The sequence below is a fragment of the Daphnia pulicaria genome, chromosome 12 (genome assembly GCF_021234035.1).
Source record: "Daphnia pulicaria isolate SC F1-1A chromosome 12, SC_F0-13Bv2, whole genome shotgun sequence".
NCBI classification, from domain to species: Eukaryota; Metazoa; Arthropoda; class Branchiopoda; order Diplostraca; family Daphniidae; genus Daphnia; species Daphnia pulicaria.
In genome coordinates this window covers 2,606,587-2,627,679 of record NC_060924.1, presented here as the reverse complement: position 1 = coordinate 2,627,679, position 21,093 = coordinate 2,606,587, and the positions used below count along the sequence as shown (strand labels likewise).

Below are 21,093 nucleotides of genomic sequence, written 5' to 3'. Positions count from 1 at the left end.
TCGCCAATCAGCTGTTGGGGATTCGGCGAGTCCTTTTCTGGGCAAAGAAATTCAACATTTTGCAACAAACTAAATAACACGTTTTAAACCCCCCCCCCTAGAGTTCCCTCCTAGAATAGGCAAAAACGGACTAGTGGGGGGAGGAGGAGGAGCAGGGCAGGAATAAGAAGGACCAACGCGGATCTTGTCTTAAGGCACCGTCGTCTATATAAGCTGAGGGAGGAGAGAGAGCAAATCTGATGTTGTGAGAGGAGGATATTGTGAGCTAACCCGCAGCCGACCATGTCCGGTTGGTTGATGTCGAGTTGTTCTCTGACGCCACTGCTCACTCGGTGTTGTGCAACCAGTTGAGCCTAGAGTCAGACGAAGGTAAATTTTCTTCAGCTGCAAGTGAAGAGTTGGATGATCCAATCAGTTGTGAGTTGACGCAGCAGGGCGGATGGCGGTAAATAAAAATAGTCAGAGAAATCCACGATTAAACGGATATTCAGGAGACGAGGGAGCTTGCGTGATGTGTGTTCAAGCACCGGCCCGGACCTGCCGACCAGTGACTCTCGATCGGCCAACGACGACGTATCTTAAAGCCGACGCCATCTTTGATTCCAGCCAAGAACGGCCCATCAGCGACTCGCGGAGGATATGTGCAGTCGTAGTACTATTCTAGTTGGCCTGGTCACCAATGTACACCCAGGAGCACCCGCATCGCTCCTCCTGTCTGTTTGTGTTAGCAAGAAACTTGTGTGGTTGGCCAGCGAAGGATGGTGTTGCTCCGGCAGAAGCCGCAGCCGCAGCAGCAGCCCAGCCCTCCCAGCGCCATTCCATTCGACGAGTATAAAGGCAACCAAACCCACCCACCTTATCCCCCTGCTTTCATCTTCCCGGATGAGCGTCTATGAGCAGAGCAGCACAGCAGCCACAATAGCGCTCCACTTGTTATTATTTCGGTCTTGATCGGGTTTCGCTCCGTTTAATCCTGTGCTGCTGCTGCACTGCTGCGTGTTTCTTCCAGCATCCATTCCGTCAGGACTTCAGGACCGCCTGTCGCCCTAATACTGGATAGAATCCCAAACTGGATTCTTACCCATCATGCAGTACTACCATGCATCCACATCAGCAGCACGGGCGAGAGAAAGAAAGAAAGAAAGACGAAATGGGCAAAACAAATGAAAAACTCCAAGTCAAAAGAGAGAGGCGGACAGAGAGAGTGGGAGGCTAGGATACAACAGCAGCAGCAGAGAGGCAAAAAATGTGTTGGCTATTGTAGAGTTTGGCAATTGAAAAAATTGCGAGGTACAAAAAACACTAAAACAGGCCTGATCTGCACTGGTTCTTCACACTGTGAACTATTTAATGAACCCTGACTGAGAAATAGAAAAAGGGTTCAATTTTAGCCAACTGTATGGCCTAGGAATAAAAATCGTACTCCGCAACGATTTAAAATCAACGCCATCTTGTCCAAAATTGTCGAAAAGGAAGAATAAACATAAATTTGTCCTACCTTAAAGCCTGGGAAATACAGCCAGGCATCCATACACAGGTGCTCCATCCATCCGCTGAAAAGTTGACTCCACCAGGTGGGATAGGAAAAAGGGAGTCCAGTCCTCGTGAATACACCCACACTCGCATGGGCGTACACGAGGACATTTAAACAAAGGGGAATGGAAGAGATCTTTAACTCGGTCGACACTGGAAGTTTCTTCAATTAAACGGGATGCTGATTATCTAGATAAAAAATTTCTACAATGAGTTACGAGAAATATTTACAGAAACAATAACAAGCAAAGAAAGGTTGAAAATAAAAGACAGTTGTAAACCATGGGTAACTGTAACTCAAATTGTTAATAAACAGGAGAGTTGAAGGCTTGCATGTAAAACACTGCATTTATTCAAGTCATGCATCATTAAAAAATCTGGCTGGTCAGATGCAGGTTAATAAAAGTAACGAAAAATTATTACCTAGGCGATAATACTGTGACTGTTGCTGGGGTACAACATAAGGAAGCTGTTACAATGGCTGACTCAGGCCTAAAATCTGCACAGAGGAATCGGTTACATGCATTATTGAGTGCAATTATTAAACTGTCATGCATCGACAGAGGGATAAATAATGCTACTCAGGAAGTAACAATTCACAAACTTGTAACAAATTTAACTTTTCTATTTAAGCTCCCATGCTCCTATAGTCATTCCATTTGAATTCTGATTATTTACCTGCCAAACAGCATGGAGTAGAGAGCACGGAAACTTGAAAAGCTGCGACACCAAAGTTGACATGACGTTGACCACATTTCTGTAATTTTATTTTCGACCATTTACGACCAAAAAAGTTATTTTTCCGTTTTTCTTTGAAATGTTATTAGTCTTCTTTTCAAAACTTGTATCATGCTTTGTGTACTACTGTACTTGTAAACGAAAACGAAGCAGACGACACTAATCGTCTAATTAGCAATACTTAAGATATCGATTAGAATTGATGAAAATCGACCCCCTCCCCTTGAATCCAAATCGCGTTGTCTGAAAAACGGGTCCTAATAACTAATACCCCCAGGACCCTCTTGGAAGCCAAAAAGGAATAATATGACTGTACGCCTATCAACCGGAAGAAAATTATTCATAAATACATTTAATTTTAAAAGGTTCTTCCGGGGTTCTTCTCTCCGGGAAGTAAAATTGTCAGCTGATATAAAAGCGAAACGGAAACAACAAACGAACTAGGACATAAGTAAGATGTAACCAAATATAAAATAGAAGATAATGTTAATAAAAAGTTCTTTACAAACTTCTCTCCAGTAGACTAACCTTGGAAGGATTATCACGTGTTACATTTTTTACTTTTGAACAAGGTCGATTATAAGTTTCCATGAAGCGGCTGTAGTTTTCATAAATGGTGCGTGCCATTCCAGGACAAGGCTTTTTCAAGCACAATAAGACACCACCTGTTACGTCATTGTCTTATTTCGGGTGTTAAAGTGATGCAAATGCCTCCCGTCTCCGTTTTCCATCACCAAGTGCCCACAACAGCGCATTTCTCTTTGCAAAGAATTGCAATTTTGTTCTTTCTTTTTCTGTTTGCCAATAAAAATTTAAAATTGAATTTCAGTAATTTTGATTTTAAAATTTATTTGGTGTGACACTGAGTGACCTTACAAACTGAAACGGTACGTTTTATAGTTACGTTAGAGAATGCCTTTCTAAGTGACCCTTATCTTCTTTCAAATACTTATTCCACGAACAGAACAGTGAAACTCAAATGTGGATCTTTAAGTTGAAGTAGAATTATTTACTGCAAACTTTCCGATTCAGAGCAACGGCTGTAAGGTACGGCAGATAGGAGCACTGGATCGGTCCTGCTTGTGGCATGAATCTTGTCTTAAGAAAATCAATATCGATCTTAACTTATTAAGGAAACCAAAATTCACACTTCTCTTCCTTGTCCACCTTCTTTCGCCCCGTTGGTTGCTGCGCTGTATCGGCAGTAGATGGTTCTTCCACAGACTAAGATTGGTTCTTCTTTGGGCTGCTATTCGACACGTTACTGCTGTCAAAATCGACAATCAAGAAATCAATGGCGAAATCAAGGAATGACACTGGAAGTATAAAGAAATCATACTATTATAAGTCACTACCTTGTAATGCGTATTGTTCGATCCGATGCCACAACTGCGAGTATTTTTAATGTTAATGTTGTGCTTCCGCCAAGTGGAAGAACCTTCCGGTAAAATACGATCCGGAAGTCCGTACAACGAGGTTTCTTCATCCATGCCATTGTTTCATCGTTCACAACACCAGCCGGCACCGTGGGCAGCCAACACCGCGGAAACGACCGAGACACGCTAATAGATAATTCTAGACAAAAATTTAGGTGAAGGGGGAAAAATTCCGAAAAAATGATTTGGTCGTCATGGGGCGACAGCTAATTTACACGTACGCCGTTTATACCAAGGCTTCGTTCTCGGAAGTGACAGGAAAAAGCGCCACTTTGGTTTATCACAAAACCGGACAGCAAAGGACTAAAGGAAAATTTCTTACCTTACCATCTAATGCGTATTGTTCGATCCAATGTCGCTTAACTGCAACTCGTCCGTCTGAATAAAAATTCAGTCACCACTGGGCCAAATCGTTCAGCAGATGGGATCTTGGTCGTGATTTACTTGTCGGCGTACATCCTGCACTGTTCTAATCACTTCCAACACCGAAGTAATTGCGTAAATCCTGTGTAAATTTGTTCCCGGTTTGGCGGTTTCCCAATCTTTCATCGGAATATTTAAGCCGTTTGCCAACACAACGAAATAAATTCAGAAAAAGAAAATATTATAAAAAGAAAATATTATTCTTGACTTTGAACCAGCTGGCCATTAGGCCAGTCGGCATTAGGAGGTGGCGAGGTGTAGGACATTAGGATTTAGGAGGTGTAGAGTTGAATGCCGTCCGCGTAATAATTCCGTTACCGGGTCTGCCTTGGACGTCACCAATCAGCTGCCCCAATTTCTAATGACCGATAATTGAAGAGATTTTATTTGTAGCTGCAAATATTTGCTGCAATAGCCTAACCTAACTTATTTTTAAAAAAATTATATTAATTGATTTTAAAATTCTATGCTGTACCAGAGCTATATAATATTTTATTCTATAGAGCTATAGCATATTGTAATCTATAGCTCTGGCTGTACTTACGGATTAACTTGTCCTTATTATATGTTTTTCAATGTACAGTTCCTCAACTTAACTTGTGTCGGTTGTTGATTCGTACTATTAATAAAATATTTTTACGGCCCGACTATTTTGTTTGTGGTTTTACGTTGTTTGCAAGGCTAACGTAGTCCGTTAACCTTGTGGCAATGCAGTCCTTTTAGGATGGAATGTGATCACTATAGGTATACGATACGATAGGTAGGCTTCATTTTCCCCAGGCGATGGCGAATGGCCGTGATGAGACTTTGCTAAGCACGAACGAGACAGCTGGAAAAGAAAACGTTTCGGTTAAGACCTTCCCAACACAAAACTTCGTGTTACATATTTTACCTTCAGTTCATATCGTCACACCTTCAGTTGCTCTTCACCGAAGCACATCGACAGATTGGAGTTCTGTTTCAAAGGTAGTAAAAATTTAACAAAAATAAATACAATTATTAAACAAATCATTATTGTTTTATCAATGAACTGTCGTGTTATTTCGTAAATTTCAAATGTCATTTACAGATGGGAATTTGGTTGTCATGGAAACTGAAAGTTGCGTCGATTCTTTTTCTGACAAGTTTAGCTTCTTCGGAATCACCCGATCCTATAACTGATCCCGCCTCGTCTGATACTCGCGAGGATAAACCGTCGATTAAAATTTCCTCCGTGCAATTTGAATCTGTTTGTGTCAATATTTACGACAGTCAAACAACTTCAAACAACAAGAAAATCTATTTCTACTCGCCGATTGCTCTGCTAAATCACAAGAATGTCGCTTCTATTCACAACACACCATCTCTCAGTGTCAGTTTTCGCATCTGGAATCAAGAAGTCAGAAAAAAAGTGACCGAACACCTTACCCAGCTCCTCAGTCAACAGATCGAGTCCAGTCAAGTGAAAGTCCTTCCTTTCGACAGTGTCAGACTGACCAGCAAAGTGCAATCTGCTGATTTCTCACTGACTAACGAGTGGCTCCCGTATGACAATCAGCCGTCACTCAGGTTTACCTTGATCTGCCCGTCACGGGAAGATTGCGGTCGAGTGAAGACTCAAATGCTCGAATTTCCTAAACAATTTGAACATTTGCAACTTGAATTTAATCGTAAATTGAACGACGGTGCGCTGAATTTTTTTAAATTGGATAAACAAAAAAAAGGTTAATTTAATTTTTGAATTTCTAGATGTTTGTGTCAATGATGATGGGGTTATATCTGAAGAATATAAATTGCAAGCACAAGACAACAAAGGTATTAAAAATGGATTCATTCGGATTCATTATCACAATTCTATTCGCGAATGAAATGGCCCTAACATAAAAAATTTACATAAAAATATTTTCAGAAACAATGAAAAATGTCGAAGTCAATTTTGCGAAAGAGCTAATCGCCATTAGGGAAGGTAATATAATTTGACAATTTCAAATTATTGTGAAAGAGATACTTTTTCTTGCACGAGTTTTTTACATTCCAAAGCGAGACTTCATTTTGTGTGATAACCAAAATTAAATTTAGTATTCTTCTAATTAATTAATTAAATTGATTTCTAAATCGCTTACATGAAATCAATTTACGACTAAAGTCTAATATGAATTTTACAGTGGTACAACAGAAGTTGGAAATTACCCAAAAAGAGTTGGAAGCCACCAAAACATTATTGACCTCAACTAGGATCGAATTGAGTCAAACGAAATCCGCCGTCGATGACCTGGCGAGAAAATTAAACGGTAAAATGACATTATTTTGAATTTAAGCTTTTTTTTTTTAAATCTTAGTAATTTTGTTTCTGTAAATAAGTAGCAAACTCGCAACGGTTGAATGAACTAAAAGATACCGAAGACAATCTGAGAAAAGAACTGGGCGGTAATATCTTTATATTTAAATAAAAATGAAAAGTTTCTTATAATGTAACCGAATGAAATGGTTCAGCAACTTTGAATCTTTTGGAAACCACAACAAACGATTTGGCCTCAACAACATCGAGCACAAATGCGGTTATTGCTGAATTGACAACAAAATTAAATGGTAAATGATAAACTTAAAGTCTGTTTACCATATACGATGAATTAAATTGTAAAGTAAATTTAAGTAAATTGTAAATCAAATTTTTTTTAACAGCCCAAACGAGTGAATTAATTGACATTGGCCGAATGCCAACCTCGTGTGAAGATCTGCAGCGGACGGGACATAAACTGAGCGGATTCTTTTCCGTAAAAGGAACGAAAAAGATGGAAATGATTTACTGCAATTTTAATGCTAATCAAAATGGTACGTCTTGTTCATGTTTCCTGGTTATTGTTCGTCTAATTGGTTTTGTTTACAGACAAACAGAAATGGATCGGATACGCCGACGTCAAATCGGCGCCCGTCCATTTCTACCTCCAGAGATATTCTAATTTTGTCACAAAATCAACTCCGATTCCGTTCGATGTGGCGGTGGTGAACGAGGGAAATGCCATGGATTTGACAACGGGGAAATTCACGGCACCAGCACCGGGAATTTATTTTTTCTCTTTCACGGGAGTTGCGCGTCTTGAATCTTCATCTGATGTTTATTTTGATTCTTATCTTTATTTGAACGGGGATCGAATCGGGACGAGTGATGTTCGAGAGAATTACGGCCCTGTTGATCAATTTAGTCCTGTGACCCTCCAGTCGACGCTGAACCTGAAAAAAGGCGATCGTGTCTGGGTAACAATTGATTATACTGGTTCATCAACGTATTTGGCTGACAACAGTTACCACCAGACCCATTTCACGGGTTGGATGTTGGAGGAGGAAATTATTGCGTCCCTTTGAGGTTCAACTTCATCGGCGATCACGAACCGAAAAATAAAATGAACGTCGACACGGGGGAGGGGAATTTTAAGGGGGAAGGGAAGATAATTCATTCATGTTCCAATTCATTAAGGAGCGGCCATTTCTTTACGAAATTTGAACTGTGGATGTTTATACACTTACTAAATACACAAGCCAAGTTTCAAAATTCTATCTGCAAAACTCTAGACGTTATTATTTTTTAAAAAACCAATTTTGATTGCCAGATTGACAATAAACGGGAGGCCGTCTGCTTGTCGAACAAAGGATTGGGCCTACATTGGGTGTCAAGCGTATTGTAACGAGGCTGGAAGTGTGTATCAGAGTGTATTCAACGAGACGTACAAGTGTATGCGCGAAAGACAATGATTCACTGGCCCCTACTGCTAAGTGGGGGCTCCCTTTTATCCTAGAATGGTCGGAACTATATGAGCTGCGGCCGGGACTATATGAGCCGCTATTCGGGCCGGATGGCTACAGGAGACGTCCGGTAGACCGGTCAAACTCCGCGTCGTCCGGTTGGTTATTTGAGGCTGGATGCAACTACAGCGTTACAACCCTCTTTTTACTTCGGATCGTCTCGATCCGGCTACATGTTTACTACGAAAAAAGGAGAAGCAGACGAAGTACGCCTACTGCAGACAGGTATACCGTCAAATCGAAGGCTTATCAGTGGCTAGATCGCCGAGTCGAGGACGAAAATTTTCTGGAGGTGTGTCGGACACCTCATCTTCATGCTGCTGGATGCGCTCTTCTAAGGTGGACATCTGGATTGCCAAGACGTGGTGTTGACTGGTATACTGGCGGTGGGTCAATTTCACCAGAAGCCCGGCGACGCCGATGAAAAGGATGACTCCCACTATCCACTCCCAGGGATAACGGGACCTGTAGGTCGTGTCTTGATCGTGAATGCGGGTGTGTTCCAGATCGCTCAGCCCTTGCATCTGGTGGAACATGTTATTCGTTTGGACATGGCTGGTGTGTTGGGAGGACGCGGTGTTCCTGGCAGGTTGGCTGACCAGTTGTCGGTGAGCACCGAGGTCGTCGTGTGGATCACCGCGGACAGGTGGCTGTAGGGGTTCTAGTGCCGATAGGAGCGGTGCGTTCCTCGTGATCCATCCGCTGTGTATGTCTTTCTTGAAACTGGCCTGGAATATCCAGTCATCTGACTGGGCTGTGCACGACATTGGGACTTGAAAAACTGATATGGCAGGGGTGTCCACAATGTATGATTTCGGTCCAGCTGCGGCTTTTGGACAGGTGAACGTCAGGCGGGTCGTGTTGATTGCGGACAGTCCCCATCGTCGGTGGCCCAGGTAAACTGCGTCCTGGCCGCTCCATGGCGTTACGATGATGTCACAGCTGTCCTGGACTCGGTGATCATCGGCTAGAAAGATGGCGACACTGCACATCCCTTTGCTGCTCTTCCGGCTGACAGCTCTGCTGATGGGGCAGATCATGCTCTTGGGAGAGCGGCACGGCTCGATCATCTCGGGGGTCAGCTCGATGAACATCTGTTGGTCAGGGGAGGCTGCTATATAGGCGGGTAGGTCAACGTACTGTAGCCCTGTGGTGCCGTTCGGAGTGGCTCGGGTCATGCTGACGATGCGATATAGGGTCAGTGTTCGCGCGTACTCGAACACTGGAATATGTATGAATAGACGGACTCCGTTGGTGGTGCTGGCAGCCGTCACCTTCGCCTCTTGGTATGATCTCCACATGTCCCCTGCTTGTATCGCTGGTGTTAGTGTCCATCCCGATGGCATGTTGTTCTTTATGTCTGCAATGACGGTCTGGAGCTGAGTGGGCTGAAAAAGTGCAGGTGATAATTTATCCATGGCAGCGTATGTAAGCCCGTTGCTGAGTCGGCTCACTAGTTGCTGGAGCCACTCGATTGCAAGGTCAACTGAGCGGAAGGCTTTGTCGATTTTGTCTCTTGTTTTCCAGTCCCACTCCATCTCGCGGGCGAGGTTGTCAACGGTGCTCTGGGTGTTCGCGAGATCTTTGTCTAGTGTCAGACACGAGCGCTGGAGGGCGTCTGTTGTCTCTTTGCTGGCTTGTAACTCCCATATCGTTTCGTTTATCAGCGTGGTGTGCGTCTCAATGGCGTGCACAATTGCTGTTGTTTCTGTTGAGAGTTTTTCTACCTGGTTGTTAACTTTGTCCAGTTCTTCCGTTGTTGAGACGCCGAATAACCAGTTCAGTATTCTACCACCTCCGTCGACCATACCTCTTTTCTGTCTGTTCTTTTGTATTGACGTTTTTAGGCTAAGGTAATCCTTCTCGATTGTTTCTAGTCTTGCCAGCTCGTATACTGCTCTCTCACGGACGAGAGCAGCGATCATGTACTGGATTTTCTCTGTGTTTGGTGTGGCACCACTGTTGCTTTTGAATGGTTTGTTACCTTCGTTTACTGATGGCCTCTCTACGATGTTGTAGCCCGAGGGTATGGCTGGTGGTGCAGGTAATCTACTTTTCTCTGTGAGCCATCTTTTTAATTCTTTTGTCATTTTGTCTCCATGGTCAAACGAAATATCGGTGACGACTGTCCATTCAGAGTCGGAAAAGAACCGTTCACCCAGGGATTGGAAGATGACGCCGTAGTTTGACAGCTTCACCTCGCGTGTGCCCTCTACCGGTTGTGGTCTGAATGTCGCAAGTAGTAGTGTTGTCGACCACCAGATGGTGTAGTGTGCCGTGGTTGTGGTCGTCACGACTCCCTCTATTGGTCGCAGGTGTAGAGTTGCCAGTAATATTGCCGGGTACCGCCAGGTGGGGTGGTGTGCCATTCCGTTGCTCGTTGCCTGGGTGAGTTCTGGCTTCATGGTCAGCGTCGTCAGCAATCCGCATAGTAGGGTTGAAGCTAATGCGAATCTATTTCGTCTGATTCTCAGCGGGTATCGTCGGGTTTGTTCGTTTGGTTGTGCGTCTGGTTGTTGTCTTGGGGTCTCCTCGGTCTGTTGTCCGGTTCTAGGGGTGGTGCCTTTTCCATCAGTCTCCAGTTCTGTCTGGGTGATGTCGTGCGTTGGTGGCCTGTCTGTGACTGGGTCTTTGGGGTTCCCGTTTCTCTCTGTGTTGGATGTTGTGGTCGGTTCCTCTTGGTCTGTGTTGTTGTCTTCGGTGTCGTGGTGCTCGAAACGAACGCTCTTCTTTGCTGGTTCTGTGCTTAGACTGAGCGTGTCCTTTGTGTTGTTGTCGGCTTCCTCTAGTCTTTGGTCCATTCGTATGGGATCTGTGAACTTCTTCATTCTCTCTACGTGGACGATTTCGGTCTTTTTCCCGGGGATGAGTCGGATCTCGTAGTTGAGCGGCGTTATCTGTTGTTGGACCACGTATGGTCCGTGCCAGCGGTGTAATAGCTTCTCTGCCAATCCAATTTTCCGTGTGGGTCGGTAGACCAACACTTTCTGTCCCGGGTTATACATCTCTCCTTCTTGTCTTGTTTCATCGTAGTGGCGTTTATATCGTCTTTGGGCTTTCTGGTTCCGGGCGTCCACTTCTATAAACGCTCTTTGTAAATTGCCCAGCATCCATGTTTCGAAGTTCCCTGGTCCTCTGCTCTCTACTCGTACAAGTTGTTTTGGGTCAGGATCTGCTCCACAGATTGCGTCGATCGGTAGGACTGGGTGGCGTCCGTGCATCAGGTAAAAAGGTGACTTCCCGGTGCTTTCTTGTTTACTGGTGTTGTACGCGAACCGTACAAACGGTAATGTCACATCCCAGTCGGTGTGGTCTCGGCTGACGTACATGGATAGCATGTCTGCAAGTGTGTGATTTAACCGCTCCACCAATCCGTTGGCCTGTGGGTGGTATGCTGTGGTGGTCTGATGATTGGTCTCCATTGCTCTGATTACTTTTTGCATCATCTTCGCAGTGAAGCATTTGCCCTGGTCAGTCGTTAGTTTCCGCGGTGCGCCGTGGCGGAGGAGTACCTCGTTTAGGAAGAAGTCTGCCACCTGTTGTGCACCTGCGCGTGGTAGGGCTGTGGCTTCGGCCCATTTTGTCACGTAGTCGACTGCTACTATGATATAGCGGTTGCCTGCTTGGGATGTCGGAAAAGGTCCTAGAATGTCCATGCCGACCCTGGACCATGGTCTTTCGACTTGCGATACTTCAAGGAACCCTGATGGTTTTTGGTATCGTCCTTTCTTCCTTGACTGGCAGTCGGGGCAGGCCTTGACGTATCGTTCGACATCCCTGGAGATTCCATTCCAGAAATAGCGTTGTGCCACTTTGTCGTAGGTCCGGTTCTCGCCGAGGTGCCCGGCTGTGGTGTCGTCGTGGCAGGCCTGCAGTATCTCGGTCCTGAAATTCCGTGGTATGCAGAGCCGTAGCTCTATCTCTCCTTCGCCTTCGCCTGTGATCTGCATCCTGTATAGTAGTCCGTTTTCGATTGTGTAGTTTGTCGTCTCTCTCCCGGCCTCCTGATTCTCGAATACGTATGCCCATTCTCTCTGTTGGCCTTCTTGTAGTTCATTGCGGTTGTCCTGGGTCAGTAGGCATATGGGGGCGTCGGAATGGGTGTCTGTTGTGGTTTGCGGGCGGTCGTTTTCGTCGTTTGTTGGGTACCTGGACAGGGCGTCCGCGTCTTGGTGTAATTTCCCGTCTTTGTGTGTGATCGTATATTTGTGTTCTGATAGGGTCATCGCCCACCTGGCCAGTCGTCCAGCCAGGTCTGCCTTTGATTGGAGCCAGCAGAGGGCGTGGTGGTCAGTTACGATCTTGATTGGGCATCCCCAGATGAATGGTCGAAATTTCTTTACCGCCCAGACGAGGGCGAGGCATTCCTTTTCGGTGATTGAGAAGTTCCGTTCGCTCGGTGTCATCAGTCGGCTGGCAAATGCCAGGGGTCGTTCGATACCTGCCTGCTTCTGTAATAGCACGGCTCCTACTCCGTATCCGCAGGCGTCTGGGTGGATCTCGAAATCGGCGCTTGGGTCTGGGTAGGCTAGTGTGGCCGCCTTTGACAGGAGTGTCTTCAGCATGTCGAAACTTGTTTGGTGTGCTGTGGTCCAGATGAACAGTGTTTTTTCCTTGGTTAGATCAAACAGCGGTTTGGCGATTTCTGCGAATCCTGGCATGTGTCGTCTGTAGTATGAGCACAGGCCTAAGTAGCTCTTGATGAGTTTTACTTTCTCCGCTCTCTTGGCTGTAGGTGATGGTGGGGGGAATCGAGCCACTGCGTCTATCTTTTCTGGGTCTGGGCTTATTCCGTCCGCGTTGATGCGGTGTCCCAGGGCGGTGATCGCTGACTCCCCGAAACGGCACTTTGGTAGCTTCAGTTTGAGGTTGGCTTTCTGGAGGGCCTCTAGGACGAGTCGTAATCTCTTGGTGTGCTCTTCGGTGTTACTGGCGTATACGATGATGTCGTCCAGGTAGACGAGGCACGTTGTCCATCGCAGTCCGCCTAGTACCGTGTCCATGGTCCGTTGGAATGTTGCTTGTGCTGTGCAGAGGCCGAAGGGCATGACCAGGAAATGGAAAGTGCCGTCAGCTGTTACGAACGCGGTTTTCTCTCTGTCCTCTTTCCTCATCGGTATCTGCCAATATCCACTTTCTAAGTCCATTACTGAGAATATTTTTGCTCCATGTAGTCTTGACAGTGTCCTGTCGATGTTGGGCATGGGATAGACGCTAAAAATGGTGATTCCGTTCAGGGGGCGGAAGTCGAGGCAGAATCTCCATGTGCCGTCCTTCTTTTGCAAGAGCAGTACCCTTGCGCCCCAAGGTCCGCTCGCTCTCGCGATCACTTTCTTCTTTAGCATCTCTGTCGTCAGGTCTCTTTGTATCTCCTCTTCTTTCCACGACGTTTGTCGTGGTGCTTGGTAGATGGGTCCGGCGTTCTCGATCAGGTGGATTTCGTGTTCTGCTACGTTGCAACGGCCTAGCTGGTCCCCATCTCTGGCAAAACAGTCTCCGTTGTCTCGTAGTGCTCGTTCGATGTCGTCTATCTCTTCTTCTGTGAGGTCTTGGTTTATGCTGGCTCTGAAGTCGAGGTCTTTGGGTGTTTGTTCTGTGGTGGTCATGCACGCTCTTGGGGTTGGTGGCCTGTCGTCCTCGCTGATCTCCGTGCCTTCGGTCCTAATTTCCGTGCGATGTCCTAAGACCATGCCTTTGTGTACGAAGGCTGGTCTGTTTTCTAGGTTCATCATTAGGATCAGTGTTGTCGGTCGGTCACCTGGTAGTAGGGCTCTTCCTGGTGTTAGTCCTGGGTTGGTCCTCCTCGTCGGTTCGATCAGCCATGGTCTTCCGTCTGGTGACTCTCTTACTGCTTCATTTTGCACTACCTCCACTGCTGCCATCGATCTCGCTGGGATTCTGCTTCCTTTGCTTGCTATGATCTTGTTCGTCGGTCCGGTGTGAGGGTCTTCTAGGACTAGGCTGACTGGCAGTTCTCCGAATCTCATCTTGGGTTTGCCCGTCCCGTACTCGATTTCTAGTGTCTTGAATCGGCGGAGTACGTCGTTGCCTAGTAAGACGTCGATCCCTCTCATCTCCAGTACGAGCAGGTCTGCTTTGATTGATCTCGTTCCGATCGTTAGTGATAGTTCGACTCTTCCTAGTGGGGGTGTCCGTTGTCCGTTGACCATGACGATGGATGGTCCTCCCCACGTCTTCAGTTCTAGTGCTAAATCCGCTGCTATTCTGGGTGATACGATTGATACGGCTGCTCCGGTGTCGATCACTGCTTCTATCTCCTTCTCGGCTCCGTCCTTCCCGATGGTTACGTTCTCTACTAATAGCTGGGCGACATCGATCTTCAGTAGTGGTATTTCTTTGTCGTCTTCGTCGTCGGAGGTGCTCATTAGGGCTACTGTTGTGTTCCGTTGTGTGTTGCTCTGTGTCTCGTCGTCTGTCTTCTTTTTGGGGCAGTATCTTTTTATGTGGCCGTCCTCCTTGCAGTAAAAGCAGATTGGTCTCCCGTCGGCTGTCCTCTGTGGGGTTGTTGTTTGGTTGCTCTGTGTGTTGTATTGTGGGCTTTTGTTGTCCGGTCTGTCTCTTCTGGGTGGTCGTTTTTTCATCGCTATGATCTCCCCTTGAAGTTGCTGGACTACTTCGAGGAGTTGTTTTAGCGACGGTTCTTCCTCCGCTTTGTTTGGTTGTTGTTCTCTGCCGATGGCTGCTACTCGAGCTTCCTCCTTGTCCGTCGCTAGGGTGTGGACGGCCCACCCTTGGTTTTGGGCTATGTCTGTGGCTTCTGTGTGGCGTCTTATGGTGGCCAGGAACTCTGCACAGGTCTTCGGTTGGAGAACCCATATCTTCTCTACGAGTGTGCGCTTCAGCCCTTGGTACAGATGATGTATTTTGGCTGCTTCCGTCATGTTTGTGTCCATGAGTCGGCAGAGGTTCATCACCTCGTAATAATATTCTGCTGCTGGTTCGTTTGCTCCTTGTTTTCTGTTCCGGAGTTTGTTTTCTTGGTATCCTGCGTAGCTGTCCTGTAGGAACTCCTTGGTGAACACCGATCGCATCCCGACGACCGCGGGAGTTCCGGCTACGCCCTGGGCTGCTGCTACTGCGGCTGTGTCTGCCCATTGGGTTGGTGGTGTGAGGCACTGGTACCACTGTCGTGCAGGTCCTTCCATGTAGATCCCGAAATTCAGCCTCTTGTCGTCGTCCGACCACCTGTTGTAGTCTGCTATTACGTCGTAGCGGTCGATCCAATCCGCTGGATCTTCTCCTGTCTTCCCCGAGAACGTTGGTGGTGCTTTGAACTTCAGCAGCCCGGCCGCCATGTTTGTCGCTTGTCGTCTTTGGGGGGGTGTTGGGTTCCTGTTTTGTTGTGTTGGGGTGATGTTTGGCCTGTTTGTCGTTGGTTGGTTCGTCTGTGGTGTTTGGCTCCTGTTCGTCTGGGTCGTGGGGGTGGTTGGTCTGATGGGCCGTGTTGGTGTCGGGTGGGTTGGGCTTTGCTGGGTTGTTGTCGTGTTTGGTGGTGTGGTGCTGTTGTTGGGACTGGTTAGTAGTCTGGCTGTGGGGTCTTCGTTCTCGGTCTCTGATTCTGATGTTACTTCTGTCAGTTGATTGTAGCTAATGTTTGTCTCTGTTCTTTCTGGGTTGAGCTGGTCTGAGCGTCGGTTCCAGAGTCGCACTGGTGTAAACAGGTCTTCTTCGTCTTCTTCTATCGGGTTTTCGTCGTTTCTCACTGGTGAGAAAAGTTCTTCTTGTTCGAATACGTCGTCGTCGTCTTCTGCTGGTGGGTCTGTTTCCTCGCGTCTGCTGTGGGTTCCTTCCAGCTCTCCTGTTCGGTTTGTGGTTCCGTCTTCCTCTTCGTCCGTGGGCTGGCTGTTGCGTGTGTCTTGTGGTCTCGTTCTTCCTTGTGTTCGTCTTTGGAGGTCGTCGTTGTCCCACGTTAGGGATTGTGTTGAGCCTTGGGTAGAGCTGTTGTCTTCTTCGATCGTTGGTGCTCTGTTTGCTCGCGCCTGTTGTGTGTTCGTTGGTTGTGCTGGTTCCTGCGCTGAGTTTTCGAGCTGGCTCCTGTCCACGAACCCGCTATCGCGGCCTGTGTGGATGGTCCCGTCTCTCGTCTCTCTCCGGTTCCTCGTCTGGTCGGCTTCTCTTTGGTTGTAGCCGCACTTCTTCCTGGGGCTGGTCTGTGTTGAGCTTGCTCCTGCTTGTGGAGGGCTCCCGGCTGCCTCTGCACCTTCTCCTGGTCGTTCGGCTGTTCTCTGTTCTTCGGTTGGGGCTTGTTCTGCGGCCTGATTGTCCTTCCTCTTGTTGTCGCGGGTTTTCTTGCTCGGCTCTAAAGGGGGAGACGCTGCGATACCTTGCACGCGTTTGCTCGTCCTCCTCGTCTGCTCGCTCATTCACCTTCTGGCCTCTCGTCTCCTTTGCTGTTCTGTCGTCGTAAATTCTTACTGTTTACTTTTTGTTTGGTCGTACCTTAAATCTCCACCATGTAACGAGGCTGGAAGTGTGTATCAGAGTGTATTCAACGAGACGTACAAGTGTATGCGCGAAAGACAATGATTCACTGGCCCCTACTGCTAAGTGGGGGCTCCCTTTTATCCTAGAATGGTCGGAACTATATGAGCTGCGGCCGGGACTATATGAGCCGCTATTCGGGCCGGATGGCTACAGGAGACGTCCGGTAGACCGGTCAAACTCCGCGTCGTCCGGTTGGTTATTTGAGGCTGGATGCAACTACAGCGTTACAGTATTAACAATCTTAGTTCTGCTATCGGCCGCTGTGGTGCGCATCAGCGTAAACTGCGCACGACTTTTTGCTCGACTACTACTTTTTCATTGGAATCACATCTATAGAGGGTGGTGGGTGGACTAGAAATTTAATTTGCCTCTAATCCATTTACGGTTTGGAATTTTTCGAAAACAATTTTAATATTAAACATAGCTAAACCGCACGCATAGCTGAACACAAATTCGCTTGTTTATCTGTAAAAATAAAAGGCGGAGGACGTGAATCCTCCAAAAAAATTTCTCAATTTGTTTTCTTGTTGCAGCTTGAAATTAAATAAAATCATCACGAGAAAGAAACTCTTTTAGTGCCTAAGTATCTCGTTTATCTTTGGTAATTGAATTGAATTGCGTTTCACTTTTTCGGTTTTAATTTACAAAATTTGAATTTCACCCGCCACAACCGCATGAAAAAATGGACAGACGCGCCATCTATTCGCACGGTGTAAAAATGACGAAAAACAACGACCGTTTCAAAATGAAAGACCAACAATTTCAATTTTGAATTAAATGAAGCAGCAATTTTCAAGAAATGAAGTTGCCACACTGATATCCGTAAGAACTGGGAAGCAGTGATGCCAATTGAAGCTCGACTCTGCACAATAAATTTTTGACAAAATAGAAAATAGCCTAGTCTTCGGTAAGTTGGTAAAATGGTAGATTTTACTATTATTAAAAAAAATTTAAAAAAAGTACCAATTGGATGAAGTAAAACAGTAACCTGATGGCGGTGATAATATAATAAAATGGCAAATTAAAATGATAAAGTGTCCAATATTCTTTATGATTTTCATTTGCGCAAACCATTTCTCGGCAGAAACAAAATGGCAAATAAACATCGACAAAAAATATAATAGTTATAGACATAAACCAGGAAGTGCCAGTGTGGCGGCAAGACCCTCTTGGTGGAAAAAATTGCTCAATTTTCACTTTGCTTCAAGTGTTTCAAGTTCATTTTTCTGAATTCGATTGTTTACCCACAGACAAATAAGTTGTGAGGTACAAATACAGGCCTGATCTGCAGTTGTGCTTCACGTGAGCTATTAAATGAACCCTGACTGAGAAATACAAAAATGGCAAGGGGAAACAGCTCGGGAAACAGTTTCATCCAACTACCTGGCCCAGGAATAAAAATCGTACTTCGCAACGATTTAAAATCAACGCCATCTTGTCCAAAATTGTCAAAAAGGAAGAATAGACATAAATTTGTCCTACCTTAAAGCCTGGGAAATACAGCCAGGCATCCATCCACAGGTGCTCCATCCATCCGCTGAAAAGTTGACTCCACCAGGTGGGATAGGGTAAAAGGGAGTCCTCGTGAATACACCCACACTCGCATGGGCGTACACGAGGACATTTAAACAAAGGGGAATGGAAGAGATCTTTAACTCGGTCGACACTGGAAGTTTCTCCAATAAAACGGGATGCTGATTATCTAGATAAAAATAGAAAATGGGTTACTTAAAATATTTACAGAAGCAATAATAACCAAAGAAAGGTTGAAAATAATAGACAGTAGTAAACCATGGGTAACTGTAATTGTTAATAAACAGAAGAATTGCAGCTATCCTGTAAACACTGCATTTATGCAAGTCATGCATCATTACAAAATCTGGCAGGTCAATAAAAGTAGCGAAAATTATTATCTAAGTGATGATACTGTGACTGTTGCTGGAGTACAGCATAAGGAAAACTTTGCTGCCTCAAATCTGCACAGAGGAACAGTTACATGCATTGTTTAACATCGTGTATTCATTTAACACAACTGGAACTCCGCTTCCGTTTAAGGTGGTGGTGGTGAACGAAGGAAATGCCATGGCCATTGACATCGGGGATATGCACGACACCGCGACCGGGAATTTATTTTTTCTCATTCACGGGATTGGCGTTTACATTAAAGATTCATATTCTGTTGAGTTTCTTTCTTATCTTTATTTGAACAATAATGAAATCGGAAGGAGTTATATTCAAGAGAATGAAAACCCCGTTAATCAATTCAGTCCGTTGACCCTCCAGTCGACTCTGAACTTGAAAAAAGGCGATCAACTTTGGATCGAGATTTCTTTTTCTGGTTCATCCTCGTATTTGTTTGACGACAGCCACCGCCATGGGTTTCATGTTGGAAGAGGAAATCGTGGAGTCATTTTGAGGTTTCGGGTTCAACATCCAAAATGCTGGGAAATGTAAGGGGAAAGGCCGGGAAAAAAGATAATTCGTTCGATTTTTACTCATTAAGGGCGTGGGGCATTTACTCCATTTCGTTACGATATTTCGCCATACGAATTGTCTATACGAAAATTTGTCAATGCATGCAACTAGACTTCTTGATTACACGAACATCTTTGAAATTTCTACCTGTAAAAATGTGGACGTGACAAATAAAAAACCCTTTTTAATTGCCAGATTTACAGAATATGGGGTGGACTAGAAATGGGCAAATTCATTCATTCGCGTTTAATTCACTTACAGATTGTAATTTTCAAATAATTTTTTTTACTGACGAATTTAATTTTCAATTGTGCAATTGCCCAGAGAAATTCGCTTGTCCATATCTAAAAATAAGGGCAGGGGACGATTGATAAGATTGTAGGGAAAGCAAGTATTATCTCAAATCTTAAAAGTTCTTGCAAGTGTTAAATTTGAACTAGAGTAGCTCGTCACCAATAACCCCTTGTTGTCCACAAAGTAGATAGCAGCAAAAAATCTTACGGTGGCTTTCCCACTGGCAACTTTACGCCCGCCCTAAAAGAACTTGAAAGAACAAGAGAAAAACTTTGTGTCGCCTATAAACCATGTAACACTTGCGTGCTGACTGTGCACTCGTTCTCCCAAAATGAGCAACCCCTAGTTTTAGTTTACATTTTATTTCAGTTGACTTTGACAATCGTCACGCCAAATGTTCTTCTTTTTTCATACCAGCCCAAAGTTAATCAATAAAATCTTTAATTTCTGCTTACTCCTATCTTTTTGAACCACTTGGGAATACTACTCCTCAAAGTAGAAAGAACGTGAAAAGCCTCTCAAAACAGGGAAATATAATAAGTTGTGGATCCACTCATATCCATCAGTAGGAAAGGATATGAGGAGGAGTGTATGTGAAAATCCCTGTCGACGTTAACACGAGCGCTCTGAAAAGGCCGCACAAAATGGGTACGATCGGCCAAATAAAAGAATGAAGGGAGGGTAACACAACTCGTCAGAATTTCTAAAACGGAATAAGAAATCCGTTACAAATATAAGCAAGGACAGAAACGGTGCGATTTTCAATTTTACCCTATCTTATTTCCCCTAACTCCTTTTCATGCTCTTTACGATAGGATTTCAATTAATGGTATATTCCATTCATCATGATCCCATACTACTACATCAAATTGAAAAAAAAACGGCACAGGTGAAAACACAAAAGTAATCCATCACGAACAGGGTCAACACAGGGAGGTGCAAAAGAGGTAGCAACAGGAAACAAAGCAAACGAGAAAAAGAAAATGGTGCTAACCTTTGAGTGAACTCCATTGAACATTTATCTATTGGAAGGAAGGACTGTGATGTCCGGTGGTGTCTTGAAGCTCCTGATGGCTGCTCCACACTACGGAAATAACAGACTTTAGTTAACCTCTAGCTATCTTTACTAAACTTTGAAGTTTCATGCAAAACCGTAACGATAACTTTCATGAAAACTTGTCGAAGATGAAACCAAATGTTCTAGAAAAAACGTGAAATCTTTACAAGCACAACTTTCCGATTATTTGGCTAATATTCATTACGAGTTCACGTTTTGGAGTTCTTTAGTCTTAAAGTTTTCGAGGGTTTTAGATCTCCTACCCACAAAATTACTTTAAAATGCAAGCGATGCAAGTATGCGACAGCTTTTTAACTTTTTTTCTCAATCTTGAGAATTTTGAGTTTTGACAATGACAGGACAGTAGCCATTTCTGTTTGGATTGTGCAGCGTTGCCAAAATCACAATCGCGAAAATAGTCAAAGTGCGGCACGGATGAACGGGAACCGCTCATCAGTCTCGTATTTTACCATCTAAATTCTGCATTCGCATTTTCCGTATTGTACCAACACTCGCCCAAACAAAAATAGCAAAAAATAAATATTAACAAGAAATATCATATTTAAGTTAAAAAGTTATACATAAATATGACTGAGACAGTGAGACTTGCACCCTATCAACCGGAGAAAACTCTACAAAAATATTTAAAAAGTTCTTCTTTCCCAACAATAAATTTGTCGGCTGATAAGCGAGATAGAAACAACGAACGAACGGAATAGAAGATAACAAAAATAAAAAGTTCTTTACAAACTTCTTCCCAGCAGACTAAGGAAAAATCATCGCGCTTTAAAGATCCTAAGGAAAATAAAAGAAGTTTATAATTCTTGGGCAAATATTTGAACGGACAGTTGG

General features: G+C 44.8%; 3 protein-coding genes and 1 pseudogene across 6 annotated transcripts in view; 2 read left to right on the top strand and 2 right to left on the bottom strand.

Annotated features, from left to right (window-relative positions):
- The window catches only part of LOC124316136 (sporulation-specific protein 15-like), a 610,960-nt gene that overhangs the window by 94,036 nt on the left and 495,831 nt on the right, over positions 1-21,093 (top strand). The window lies entirely within an intron of this gene.
- Positions 1-21,093, bottom strand: part of LOC124316145 — a 411,551-nt gene that overhangs the window by 309,978 nt on the left and 80,480 nt on the right. The gene's annotated exons all lie outside the window — the stretch shown is intronic.
- Positions 1-21,093, bottom strand: part of LOC124316496 — a 37,116-nt gene that overhangs the window by 13,554 nt on the left and 2,469 nt on the right. The window contains exons 1-2 of one of the 4 annotated variants that reach the window (XM_046782479.1): positions 20,179-20,555; positions 17,898-18,117 (exon numbers count right to left, since the gene is read on the bottom strand). The exons of the other annotated variants lie outside the window; for them this stretch is intronic. The gene's annotated coding sequence lies outside the window, so the exon portion shown is untranslated. Of the gene's footprint in view, positions 1-17,897; positions 18,118-20,178; positions 20,556-21,093 lie in introns of those variants that run through there. 4 annotated transcript variants of the gene reach the window in all.
- LOC124316762 lies at positions 1,816-7,709 on the top strand (annotated as a pseudogene).